The 13986-nt window shown below is 38.2% G+C and overlaps 1 pseudogene; it reads left to right on the plus strand.

Moving 5' to 3' along the window:
- Window positions 1-12460: 12460 nt before the first annotated feature.
- LOC110571589 lies at window positions 12461-13375 on the plus strand (annotated as a pseudogene).
- Window positions 13376-13986: the final 611 nt, after the last annotated feature.

The following is a 13986-nucleotide window of genomic DNA, read 5'->3' on the forward strand; positions in this document are numbered from 1 at the left end:
AGGTCAGTCAGAAAAAGATAAATACTGTATGATTTCACTCATATGTGGAATTTAATAAACAAATGAGCAAAGGGAAAAGAGAGAGAAATAGAGAAATGCAAACCATCAAACAGACTCTTAACTATAGAGAACAAACTGATGGTTACCAGAGGAGAGGTGGGTGGGGGGATGAGTTAAATAGGTGATGGTGATTAAGCAGTGCACTTGTGAAGAGCAACTGGGTTTTGTGTGGAAGTGTTGGAACTGGGAAATATATGGAAGTGTTGAATCACTATATTGTACACCTGAATCTAATATTAAACTGTACGTTAACTAAGTAGAATCTAAATAAATAATTAAAAATAAAAAATATAAATGGGCCAAGTTCCTGAATAAACATTTTTGTAAAGATGTGATATGAATGGACAAAAGATATATGAAAAGGTGCTCAAGATTACTAATCAGGGAAATACAAATTAAAATCTTAAGCAGATACTACCTTACACCAGTTAGCATGGCTAGCTATTATCAAGAAAACAAGAAAACAAGTGTTGGCAAGTGTGAGGATGGAAGAGAGCCCTTGTACACTTTTGGTTGGAATGTAAATTGGTACAGTCATTATGGAAAACAGTATGGGGGCTCCTTAAGAAATTAAAACAGAACTAGTATATGATCCAGTAATCTCACTCCTTGATATATATACAAAGGAAAGTAATTTGGTACAATTATTTTGGAGAGGAATTTGACAATATAGGTCCAGATTATAAATTGTGCATACCTATGACCCAATATTTTCACATCTAGGAATTTATCCAACACAAATACTATGACTTCTACCAAAATATGTGTACCAAGATGTTTATAGTAAATTCATTGTAATAAAAGTAATTCAAACAAATAAAGGATCATCAGTAGGGGGCTGTACATCCATACAATAGAATACTATGGAACCATTAACAATGTGATAGATACTTGCTGATAGAGAAAATGCTCAATAAATAGAAAGCAAAAAGTCAAATAGGATAATATGTACTGTAGTTATCCTACTTGTGAAATAAAACAAGAAAAACATATATGTTTATATATATACAGAAAATTATTAGAACACAAGAAAAAATATTACTTATATGTGAGAATTGAAATTGAGAGGTGAGTCCTTTTTTTCCCACTATATGCTTCTCTGTGCTATTTTAGCTTTTGGTCATGTGTTTTCATGACTTCTATACATTTTAAAAGTTATTTAATAATACCAGGTATTTGGACTCCAAATATAAGTGCCCTTTCCTACCCATCATATATTTCCATTTTTATAACTACCACCAAGGTCCAACACACTGCCTTACATATGATAAGCACTGAAATAATTATTGGAAAGCATTCAGAAAGAGAAAGGATTTGTTTCCTTTAAGAAAAGGCTAATTGGTGCCAAAAAGCTGGTTGTAAAAATGGGTGAGAAAGTTGTCTCGTGAAACAAAACTCATTCAATTGTAATCGGAATTGATAAGAGAGGGATTAGAGTAGGTTAGAAATGAGAAGTCTGGTTTCCACAGCAACCTCTTCCTGATTGGAAGGAACACTTCACTAGAGAGGAGCTGCTGATGCAGGCGCTGCTGCCTCCATCATCTTTGTTTTCATTTGGCTTTGATCATCAGGCAATGAGCAAGCAAACTAGAAGCAGTTCTGGGAGTCAGTGTCATAACCACAGCAACAGGAATGGGCATAGGCACAGCAAAAGGGACCTTGACAGGGGGAGGACAGAGCAGACTGGCAAGCAGTGATGGGGAGAAGGAAACCTCTACGGTATAGGGCCCAACCTGAATAAGGGAGATGAACAAAAGTCCAAATCACAGGGTCGAAGGGGATGGGGCTAATTCAAGTCTTAGTTGCACTGGTTTTGAGAGCCAATTTGGAGTCTGGGGACCAGAACAGTAGTATTTGCATATTGGTAATAACCACAGAAATTTGGGTGGAGGTTTCTAAATTCCAGGGGTTAATCTGAGTTGAAAAAGATTCAAACTCACAGTTGGAGAACCATGACAGGATCAAGTTCTCCTCTTAACCTAAGGATAGAGACAAGGCAAGATCTATGCTGGTGGGGTAGGGTAGGATTTAAACCAGCAATTGCAATAGAAACTTCTAGAAGCCCTGTGAGAGTTGGAGTCTCTCTTATACACTGACTGATATATCCCCAGTGCCTAGAATAATTTTTGACACAGATATATATATATATATATATATATACACCATAAATATGTATCAAATAAATGAAGCCCAGTTCTTCAGATTAAGACCTTCCTCGGGGCACCTGGGTGGCTCAGTCGTTAGGCATCTGCCTTCGACTCAGGTCATGATCCCAGGGTCCTGGGATGGAGCCCCACATCGGACTCCCTGCTCAGCGGGGAGCCTGCTTCTCCCTCTCCCACTCCCCCTGCTTGTGTTCCTGCTCTCGCTATCTCTCTCTGTCAAACAAATAAATAAAATCTTAAAAAAAAAAAGACTTTCCTCAAACACACCAGATATGTCTTTAGGGCAGCAGGCTAATTCTTTTTTTCCAAATGTAAAATTTATTTATTTATTTACTGTCATATGTCTTTTACTTTTTTATTATTATTATTATTTTTTAAAGATTTTATTTATTTATTATTTGACAGAGAAAGACACAGCAAGAGAGGGAACACAAACGGGGAGTGGGAGAGGGAGAAGCAGACTCCCTGCCGAGCAGGGAGCCCGATGCGGGACTCGATCCCAGGACTCCAGGATCATGACCTGAGCCGAAAGCAATCGCTTAACCAACTGAGCCACCCAGGCGCCCTATTATTATTATTTTTTTAAACACACAGTGTTTTACTTGTTTCAGGTGTATGATATAGCGACTCAACACTTCCATGTATCACCCAGGGCTCATCACAAGTGCATTTCTTACTCCCCTTCACCTATTAAACCCCTCCCCCCACGCACCTCCCCTCTGGTAACCATCAGTTTGTTCTCTATAATTAAGAGTCTGTTTCTTGATTTGTCACTCCTTTTTTTTCTTTACTCCTTTGTTTTGTTTTTTTTTAAATTCCACATATGAGTGAAATCATATGGTATTTCTTTCTCTGACTGAATTATTTCCCTTAACATTATACTCTCTAGCTCTATCCATGTTGCAAATGGCAAGATTTCATACTTTTTTATGGCTGAATAATATTCCATTATATATATATATTATATATATATGGATACTAGGATAAAAATGGATATAGATATAGGGGCACCTGGGTGGCTCAGTCAGTTAAGCATCTGCCTTTGGCTCAGGTCATGATCCTAGGGTCCTGGGATCGAGCTGAGCTTTCTGCTCAGTGGGGAGCCTGCTTCTCTCTCTCCCTCTGCTACTCCCCCTGCTTGTATTCTCTCTCTCTCTCTCTCTGTGTCAAATAAATAAATAAAATCTTAAAAAAATAAAATGGATATAGAAATAGATTTAAAAAGGTGGTATATCTTTATCCATTCATCAATTGATGGACACTTGGTTTGCTTCCATATCTTGACTATTGTAAATAATGCTGCTATAAACAGAAGGCTGCATGTATCCCTTTAAACTAGTGTTTTTGTATTCTTTGGGAAATTATCCAGAAGTGCCATTGCTGGGTCATAGGGTAGTTCTATTTTTAACTTTTTGAGGAAACTCCATGCTGTTTTCCAGAGTGACTGCACCAGTTTGCATTCCCACCAACAGTGTAAGAGGGTTCCTTTTTCTGCATATCCTCACTATCTGTTGTTTCTTTTGCTGTTGATTTTAGCCATTCTGACAGGTGTGAGGTGATATCTCATTGTAGTTTTGATTTGCATTTCCATGATGGTAAGTGATGATTCACATCTTTCCATGTGTCTGTTGACCATCTGTATGTCTTCTTTGGAGAAATATCTCTTCATGTCTCCTGCCCATTTTTAATTGGAGTATTTGTTTATGGGGTGTTTAGTTGTATAAGTTCTTTATATATTTTGGATACTAACCCTTTATTGGATACATCATTTACAAATATCTTCTCCTATTCTGTAGGTTGCCTTTTAGTTTTGTTGTTTCCTTCACTGTGCAGAAGCTTTTTATTTTGATGTAGTCCCAATAGTTTATTTTTGCTTTTGTTTCCCTTGCCTCAGGACACATATTGAGAAAAAAATTGCTAGGGCAATGTCAAAGAGGGTGCTACCTGTGTTCTCTTCTAGGATTTGTATGATTTCAGGTCTCACATTTAGGTCTTTAATCCATTTTGAATCTATTTTTGTGTATGCTGTAAGAAAGTGGCCCAGTTTCCCCAACATCATTTGTTGAAGACACTGACTTTTTCCCATTGGATATTCTTTCCAGCTTTGTCAAAGATTAATTGACCATATAGTTGTGGGTTTCTTCCTGGGTTGTCTATTCTGTTCTATTGATCTATGTGTCTATTTTTGTGCCAGTACCATACTGCTTTGATTACTATGGCTTTGTAATATAACTTGAAGTCTGGAATTGTGATACCTCTAGCTTTGTTTTTCTTTTTCAAGATTGCTTTGGCTACTTGGGGTCTTTTGTGTTTCCATACAAATTTTAGGATTGTTTGTTCTAGTTCTGTGAAAAATTCTGTTGGTATTTTGATAGGGATTGCATTAAATGTATAGATCGCTTTGGGTAGTATAGATATTTTACCAATATTTGTTCTTCCAATCCATAAGCATGGAATGTCTTTTCATTTCTTTGTGTTGTCTTGAATTTCTTTCACTGTTTTTTTTACACTTTTCAGAGTACAGGTCTCTCACCTCTGGTTAGGTTTATTCCTAAGTATCTTAATATTGTTGGTATAATTGTAAATGGTATTGTTTTCCTAATTTCTCTTTCTGCTGCTTTGTTATTGATGTATAGAAATGCAACAGATTTCTGTACATTGATGTTGCATCCTGCAACTTTACTGATTTCATTTATCAGTTCTAGCAGTTTTTTTTCTGGAGTCTTTCAGGTTTTCTATATATAGTATCATGTCATCTGCAAATAGAGAAACTTTACTTCTTCCTTGCTCATTTGGATTCCTTTTACTTCTTTTTGTTTTCTGATTGCTGTGGCTAGGACTTCCAGTACTATGTAAAATAACAGTGGTGAGAGTGGACACCCCTGTCTTATTCCTAAATATAGAGGAAAATTTTTCAGTTTTTCCCCATTGAAGATGGTATTAGATGTGGGCTTCTCATAGATAGTCTTTATTATGTAGAGGTATGTTCCCTCTAAGCCTACTTTATTGAGGGTTTTTATCACGAATGGATGTTGTCAAATACTTTTTCTGCCTCTATTGAAATGTCCATGTGGTTCTTTTCCTTTCTGTTATTGATGTGGTGTATCATGTTGATCAATTTACAAATACTGAATCACCCTTGCAACCTAGGAATAATCCCACTTGATTGTGGTGAACGATTTTTTTAATGTATTGTTGGGTATTTTTTGCTAGTCTTTTGCTGATGATTCTCATCTATGTTCATCAGGGATATTGGCCTGTAGTTCTCTTTTTTAATGGTATCTTTACCTGGTTTCTGTAACAGTGTAATGCCGGCCTCATAGAATGAATTTGGAAGTTTTCCTTCCTTTTCTATTTGTTGGAATAGTTTGAGAAGAATAGGTATTAACTTTTCATTAAATGTTTGGTAGAATTGGCCTGTGAGGTCATCTGGTCCTGGAATTTTGTCTGTTGGGAGTTTTTTTTTTTTTTTTTTACTGATTCAGTATTTTTGCTGGTTATCAGTCTGTTCTAGTTTTCTTTTTCTTCCCATTTCAGTTTTGGTAGTTTATGTTTCTAGGGATTTATCCATTTCCTCCATGTTGTCCAATTTGTTGGCATATAGTTTTTAATAATATTCTCTTATAATGGTTTGTTATCTTTGGTGTTGGTTGTTTTTCTTTTTTCTCATTTGTGACTTTATTTATTAGGGTCCTTTCTATTATCTTTTTGATAAGTCTGGCTAGAGGTTTATCAATTTTATTGGTTGTTTTCAATGAAACAACTCCTGGTATCATTGATCTGTTCTACAGGTTTTTTTGTTTGTTTTTTAGTTTCTATATGATTTATTTCTGCTCTAATCTATTATATCCTTCCTTCTGCTGGCTTTAGTCTTCATTTGTTGTTCATTTTCTAGCTCCTTTAAGTGTAGGGTTAGGTTATTTATTTGAGCTTTTCCTTGCTTCTTGAGGTAGGCCTGTATTGCGATATAATTCCCTCTTGAGACCACTTTTGCTGCATCCCAAAGGTTTTGGATCATTGTGTTTTCATTTTCATTTGTTTCCACGTAATTTTTTAATTTCTTCTTTGATTTCCTGGTTGACCTATTCATTGTTTAGTAGCATGTTATTTAACTTCCATGTATCTGTGGTCTTTCCAAATTTTTTTTCATGGTTGATGTCTAGTTTCATAGCATTGTGGTCAGAAAAGGTGCAGAGTATGATTTCAATCTTTTTGTATTTATTGAGGCCTGTTTTGTGACCTCATATGTGATCTATCTTGCAGAATGTTCCATATGCAATTGAAAAGAATGTGCATTCTGCTCTTTTAGGATTGAATGTTTTGAATAGATCTGTTAAGTCCATCTGTTCCAGTGTGTCATTCAAAGCCATTGTTTTGAGTGGGGTGTTAGAGTCCCCTATTATTATCGTGTTATTATTGAATACTTCCTTTATGTTTGTTATTAATTGTTTTATGCATTTGGCAACTCTGATATTGAGTTCATAAATATCTACAGTTGTTGTATCTTCTTGTTGGATTTTCCCCTTTATTATTATATAGTGTCCTTCTTCATCTCTTGTTACAGTGTTTGTTTGTTTGGTTTTTTTTTAAAGATTTTATTTATTTATTTGACAGAGACAGAGACAACGAGAGCAGGAACACAAGCAGGGGGAGTGGGAGAGGGAGAAGCAGGCTTCCTGCTGAGCCGGGAGCCCAATGCGGGACTCGATCCCAGGACTCTGGGATCATGACCTGAGCCGAAGGCAGTTGCTTAACCAACTGAGCCGCCCAGGCGCCCACAGTATTTGTTTTAAAGTTTATTTTGTTGTATATAAGTATTGCTAAACTAGGTTTCTTTTGACATCCATTTGCATGATAAATGCTTTTCTAATCCCCTTAGTTTCACTTTTCATTTGTTTTTAGGTCTAAAATGAGTCTCTTGAAGGCAGCATGTAGATGGGTCTAATTTTTTTTAAATCCATTCTGACACCCTTATATCTTTTCACATTTAGCCATTTACATTCAAAGTAATTATTGATATATGTTTATTGCCATTTTGTTACTTGTGTTGTGATTGTTTCTGAAGACTTTCTTTGTCTTGTCTTTCAGGTTTTGCTGATTTTCTTTAGTGATATATTTGGATTTCTTTTTTTGTGTTTTTTTATTATTATGTTATGTTAATCACGATATATTACATCATTAGTTTTTGATGTAGTGTTCCATGATTCATTGTTTGCATATAACACCCAGTGCTCCATGCAGAACATACCCTCTTTAATACCCACCACCCGGCTAACCCATCCCCCCACCACCTTCCTGTCTAGAACCCTCAGTTTGTTTCTCAGAGTCCACAGTTTCTCATGGTTCGTCTCCCCCTCCGATTCCCCCCCCTTCATTCTTCCCCTCCTGCTATCTTCTTCTTCTTCTTCTTTTTTTTTAACATATAATGTATTATTTGTTTCAGAGGTACAGGTCTGTGATTCAACAGTCTTACACAATTCACAGCGCTCACCATAGCACATACCCTTCCCAATGTCTATCACCCAGCCACCCCATCCCTCCCATTCCTCACCACTCCAGCAACCCTCAGTTTGTTTCCTGAGATTAAGAATTCCTCATATCAGTGAGGTTGTATGATACATGTCTTTCTCTGATTGACTTATTTCGCTCAGCATGGTACCCTCCAGTTCCATCCATGTTGTTGCAAATGGCAAAATTTCATTCCTTTTGATGGCTGCATAGTATTCCATTGTATATATATATCACTTCTTTATCCATTCATCTGTCAATGGACATCTTGGCTCTTTCCACAGTTTGGCTATTGTGGACATTGCCACTATAAACATCAGGCTGCGTGTACCCCTTCGGATCCCTACATTTGTATCTTTGGGGTAAATACCCAGTAGTGCAATTGCTCTATTTTCAACTTTTTGAGGAACCTCCATACTGTTTTCCAGAGTGGTTACACCAGCTTGCATTCCCACCAACAGTGTAGGAGGGTTCCCCTTTCTCCGCATCCCCACCAACATCTGTCATTTCCTGACTTGTTAATTTTAGCCATTCTGACTGGTGTGAGGTGGTATCTCATTGAGGTTTTGATTTGGATTTCCCTGATGCCGAGTGATGTTGAACACTTTTTCATGTGTCTGTTGGCCATTTGGATGTCTTCTTTGGAAAAATGTCTGTTCATGTCTTCTGCCCATTTCTTGATTGGATCATTTGTTCTTTGGGTGTTGAGTTTGATAAGTTCTTTATAGATTTTGGATACTAGCCCTCTATGTGATATGTCATTTGTAAATATCTTCTCCCATTCTGTCAGTTGTCTTTTGGTTTTGTTGGCTGTTTCTTTGATATATTTGGATTTCTTTCTCTTTATTCTTTGCATATTTATTAGGTTTTGATATTTGGTTAGCATTAGGTTTGTATATAACCTCTTCTGCTATATTAAGCTGATGGTTAAGTTTGAGCCCATTCTTTTCTCCTCTCCTCCCCACATTTTAGGTATATGTTATATTTTATATCCTTTTTTTTTTCTGAGTTCCTTGATTGACTTTTTATAGAAATATTATTTTTTACTGCTTTTGTGTTTTCTACCTTTATACTGTCAATTTTGGTCTCTCCCTTCCACTCAAAGTGTTCCCTTTAATTTTTCTTGCAGGGCTACTTTAGTGGTCATGAACTCCTTCAGTTTTTATTTATCTAAGAAAATCTTTATTTCTCCTTGTATTCTGAATGATAGCCTTGCCAGACAGAGTGCTCTTGGCTGCAGGTTTATATCTATTTATATGCATGAATATATCATGCCACTCCCTCTGACTTGGAAAGTTTCGGCTGAACAATCCACTGCTAGCCTTATGGGGTTTCCCTTGTATGTTACTGTCTTTTTTTTTCTTGCTTCTTTTAAAATTTTTTCTTTATCACTATATTTTGCTAATTTAATTACAATATGATTGGTGTGTATCAGCTTTTGTTGATATTGATGGGAGTTTTCTGTGCTGCCTGTACCTGGATGTCTCTTTCCTTCCCTACTTTAGAGACATTTTCATCTATTATTTCTTGAAATAAATTTTCTGCCCCCCCTTTCTCTCTCTTCTTCTTCTGGGACTTCTATAATACAAATGTTTGATGGAGCCACTGATTTCCCTAAGTCTATTCTCATGTTGCTTAATTCTTCTTTCTTTCTTTTGTTTAGCTTGATTACTTTCCATTATTTTGTCTTGTAGGTCATTAATTCATTTCTTGCTTCTTCCAACCCACAGTTCCTTCCATCAAGTGTGTTTCTCATTTCATTTATTGAGCCCTATATCTCTACAATGTTATTCCTCATCTCTGTATTAAGGGTCTCACTCATGTCTTCCACTCTTCTCAAGTCCAGTATCGTTATAATCATTGTTTTAAATATTCCATCAGGCATGTTACTTATATCTGTTTCATTTAGATCTCGGGCCATGGCCTTGTCCTATTTTTTCATTTGGGATAATTTTCTCTGTCTTCTCATTTTATCTAAGTCTCTGTGCCTATTTTCTCTGTGTTAGGAACATCAAATACACTTCTAGATGGGGTACTTGAGTGTAATGACCTTATGAAGAACAGGTCTTGTAATGCCCTGCCATTTAGTGTCTCCTTTTCTTCAAAGCCTGCTGCTTCCAGAGTGTCTTCAGTGTGCTGAGTGTGCTCTGGTATTTTGTCCTGGCTGTTTTATCCTTCAGACCAGTTGTCTGCAGAGGCTTTCTTTGCCTGTTGTGGGCAGTGTTTGGTCCCTAGCTTAAATGTGGCACATTTTAACTAGGTATGCTATGGTCTGTTTGTGAAATGAGACCTGTTGCTACCACCACTGGAAATGAGGCTCCACAAAACTCCCATGTCAGGAGACCAGTGTGAGCAGGGCTTTGGGCCAGTCTTCTGGGGGAGGGAGCCTGTCATGCTGGGACTGAGGCAAGCATGATTAGGAAGGGTGGTTCCATTGGAGTGTGGGGGTAGGTGGGTCTTGGTGTAAGCAAGTTAGGTAGCAGGGGTCAGTGCTGCACAAGTTAGGTGGCTCTGTGCTTATGCTGAGGGGTGGGGGAGGGAAATGGCACCTGCTAGTTTCTTTGTTCCCAGAGGGGTTTCTCTGTGAACTTTGCCTCTCTGGGATGTGCTTGAAATGAGCATATAACCTCCCTACTTTGTGCCCTAGGCACTCTTCAGATCACCGTTTCCACACTGTATGTCTGCAGTTGTTTGCCTGCCTTCTTTCCAAGAGCAGTGCAATGTCCTCTAGGCTTTATTCCAGCGAAGGTCTCTGACCTTTAAAACTCTAGGCTTTAAGCCTTGCTGGCTGCCCGAAGTCATGAAATTTGGCCCCTCTCAATTTCCATCCCCCATTGCTATGGGGATGAGTTTTCACGGTGCAGTCTCACATATGAGCTAGTCTGCCTCTTGCCTTTCTCCATGACTATGGCTCCCTCCCCACTATAGCGACCATGATCCACTTCCATCCAAAACCACATCTCCTAACTTCTTCCATGTGGTCTCTTCTCTACCTTTAGTTGTGGAGTTTGTTTTGCCAGTCTTTAGGTCAATTTCTGGGGTATTTAGGATGATTCAGTATTTATCTAGTTGTACTCGTGGGACTAGGTGAGCCTAGGGTCTTTCTACTTTGCTGCCATCTTCAATCCCTCAGGCAGCAGGCTAATTTTGAACTTCAGCCACCAGGAGAAGTTCCTGATATGTATTTGGGCTTGGCAAGAGGTGGGTGAGGCTGTGTTAAGAAAACCTCATGAAGGCTGGGGCGCCTGGGTGGCTCAGTTGGTTAAGCGACGGCCTTCGGCTCAGGTCATGATCCTGGAGTCCTGGGATCGAGTCCCACATTGGGCTCCCTGCTCAGCAGGGAGTCTGCTTCTCCCTCTGACCCTCCCCCTTCTCATGCTCTCTCTATCTCATTCTCTCTCGCAAATAAATAAATAAAATTAAAAAAAAAGAAAACCTCATGAAGGCTAAAGAGCTTCACTTCCTACAAATGGGTAATTCTCTAGTAGGCAGAGAATGACAGCTAGAGCTACATGTCTCCTTTAATTAGATTTCAGTTGAAATGTCACCTCTTCAGAAAGACCTTCTCTGACGACTGTAGCTAAAATGTCCCTCAACACTCACCAATGACTCACCAAGTCATTCTTTATCCTATTACTCTGTTTTAGTTTCTTCATCATCTGAAAATATATGAGGTATTTGTCTATGGGATCAGTTTCTGTTGCCTCATTCATCACTATATTTTTGACTTCTAGAACAGTGCTCAACACATAATAGGTGTTCGGTAAATATTTTTTGAAAGTCAGGCTGAAGTAACTAGTCTAACAAAGAGTTAAGTATGAAGAACCACTTCCCACTTTTTCTCAGAGGAGAAAGAAAAACCCAAGTTCAATTTTGACAGTGATTGAGCAATTGAGTTAAGTGATGAAGGTACAAGTTTATACAAGCATTTCTATTTCTTTCTATTTTACTCTAACCAGTACATAACTTTCTCTTATATATTGCTTATAGTGAGCAAACATTTTCTATCTTAACAGTTTCTTTGAACCAGAACAATTGCCAAAGGAGCTCATGTGTTAATCTATGATTACCTCTACGTATGCAAGAAGAAAGTGTTGTCTTCTGTCTATAGTCAAATCTGTAGACTATAGATTCGCATAATCCTGAAAATAATGTTTCTCAAGAGAGGTCTAAGGATCTCCAACATTAGAATCACTTATCTAAAATGCATATTTCTAAGCCTCATTCTGGAAATATCAAATCATAACTGGGGGAGAACCAAGAACCTGCATTTTAAACAAGTTCTCCTGGTGATCCTTGTCAAGAACTGTGAGATTTTACTCTACTTGTAAGTTAATAAGTTAGCCTATCATGTTTTCTTTTTTTTTTTAAGATTTTATTTATTTATTTGACAGAGAGAGACACAGCAAGAGAGGGAACACAAGCAGGGGAAGTGAGAGAGGGAGAAGCAGGCTTCCCATGGAGCAGGGATCCCCATGCGGGGCTCCATCCCAGGACCCCGGGATCACGACCTGAGCCGAAGGCAGACACTTAACGACTGAGCCACCCAGGGCCCCTAGCCTATCAAGTTTTCATGGATGCTGACAGAACACATGAAATTCCTGGGTCAGAGACAGGAGTTTATTATTGTTATTGTTATTATTATGTAATTATTATTATTACTCAGCAATACCTGCAGCCAGAGTATCAGCATGTGTGTCAGTTCCCCATGCCTTAATTCTCACAGGATGGCACGAGGAGGGCTAAGTGATGTAGGAACATGCAGTGAGTTGTGTTACAAAAGAAGAACACCAAGCTTAGGGAACCTAATTTTTTTATAATCGGTGATAAGTATGTCTGATCTTTATTCTAGAAGAAAAGATTATCTTTATTATATGTGACAGAAATAAACCTGTCCTTCGTTCTGGAAGGGGATACAATCTATCTTCCAAGGCTGTTCACTGTGTAAACACCTTAGTCTGGAGCACAGGCAATCAGTGCCTCTGTTCACAAGACATACAGAGATCTATGGAGAATTATTTTATAATAATTCTAATGGCCACTCAAGTTTGGAAATCATTGCCCCCAGAAAGACTCTGCCATACCTACAGAGCTACCTGCATACACCCAATCTTATTAGGTCCTGTCAAATAGTCTACCCTTCTCTGTTCCTCCCAGCTTGACCCAGCCTCTTTCCTCTAGCCCTGTTTCCTTAGGTTATGCTGTTCTCTTCAAGGTCACTCTTTGCTCTGAAAAATAAACCCACAAGCTGGCTCTGAGGCACTAGGGGCTCCCACTAAAGGATTTGTTTGAAGAAGTAGGAAAGTACCTGGAAGGAAAACACATAACAGTGAAAAAAGAGCATAAACATTTATTTGTTAAGTAAACAGCTATTTCTTGAGCACCTACTGTGTCCTAGAACTGTGCTAGACACTGGGAATATTAAGATTCATTCATGACTTGGCAGTGGCCACTGCACAAACCAGGCATCACTAGTTCACCGGCCTTGCTCTGCTTCCTTGGCAACCATGTCTGACAAACCCAATATGGCTGAGATTGAGAAATTCGGTAAGTTGAAATTGAAGAAGACAGAAACACAAGAGAAAAATCCACTGTCTTCAAAAGAAACGATTGAACGGGAGAAGAAAGCAGGCGAATCTTAATGAGGCATGCACCGCCAATATGCACTGTACATTCCACAAACATTGCCTTCTTATTTTACTTCTTTAGCTGTTTAACTTTGCAAGATTCAAAGAGGTTGTATCAAGTTTAAATGGCTGTGCTGCCCCTTTTCACATTGAAGGATAGAGAACTACTGATAATGAAGGCCATGCTTTCCTCTCCCATATGGCTGTCTGGCTGGCAGAGAAGGAAAAGAACTTGCATGTTGGTGAAGGAAGAAGCTAGGTGGGATGACAGTGAAATTTAGAGTAAAAGTCAAGATGGTTCAAGGTGTTCTGCAGACTGTAAAATGCAGTTTAATCAGAGTGCCATTTTTTTTGTTCAAATGACTTTAATTATTGGAATGCACGATTTTTTAAATATGCAAATAAAAAGTTTGAAAACCTGCAAAAAAAGACTTGTTCATTCAACACATATTTTGGGAGTGACTATTACGTGCCAGGTACAAGTTAGAATAAACTTTAAAGATATAAAAATATTGCCATTCTCCTCAATAAAGTTAGTAAGGGAGACTGCTATGTAAAAAATAATTGTGCAGGGGCGCCTGGGTGGCTCAGTTGGTTAAGCCACTGCCTTCGGCTCAGGTCGTGAT

Source organism: Neomonachus schauinslandi, chromosome X (genome assembly GCF_002201575.2).
Source record: "Neomonachus schauinslandi chromosome X, ASM220157v2, whole genome shotgun sequence".
Taxonomy (NCBI): Eukaryota; Metazoa; Chordata; class Mammalia; order Carnivora; family Phocidae; genus Neomonachus; species Neomonachus schauinslandi.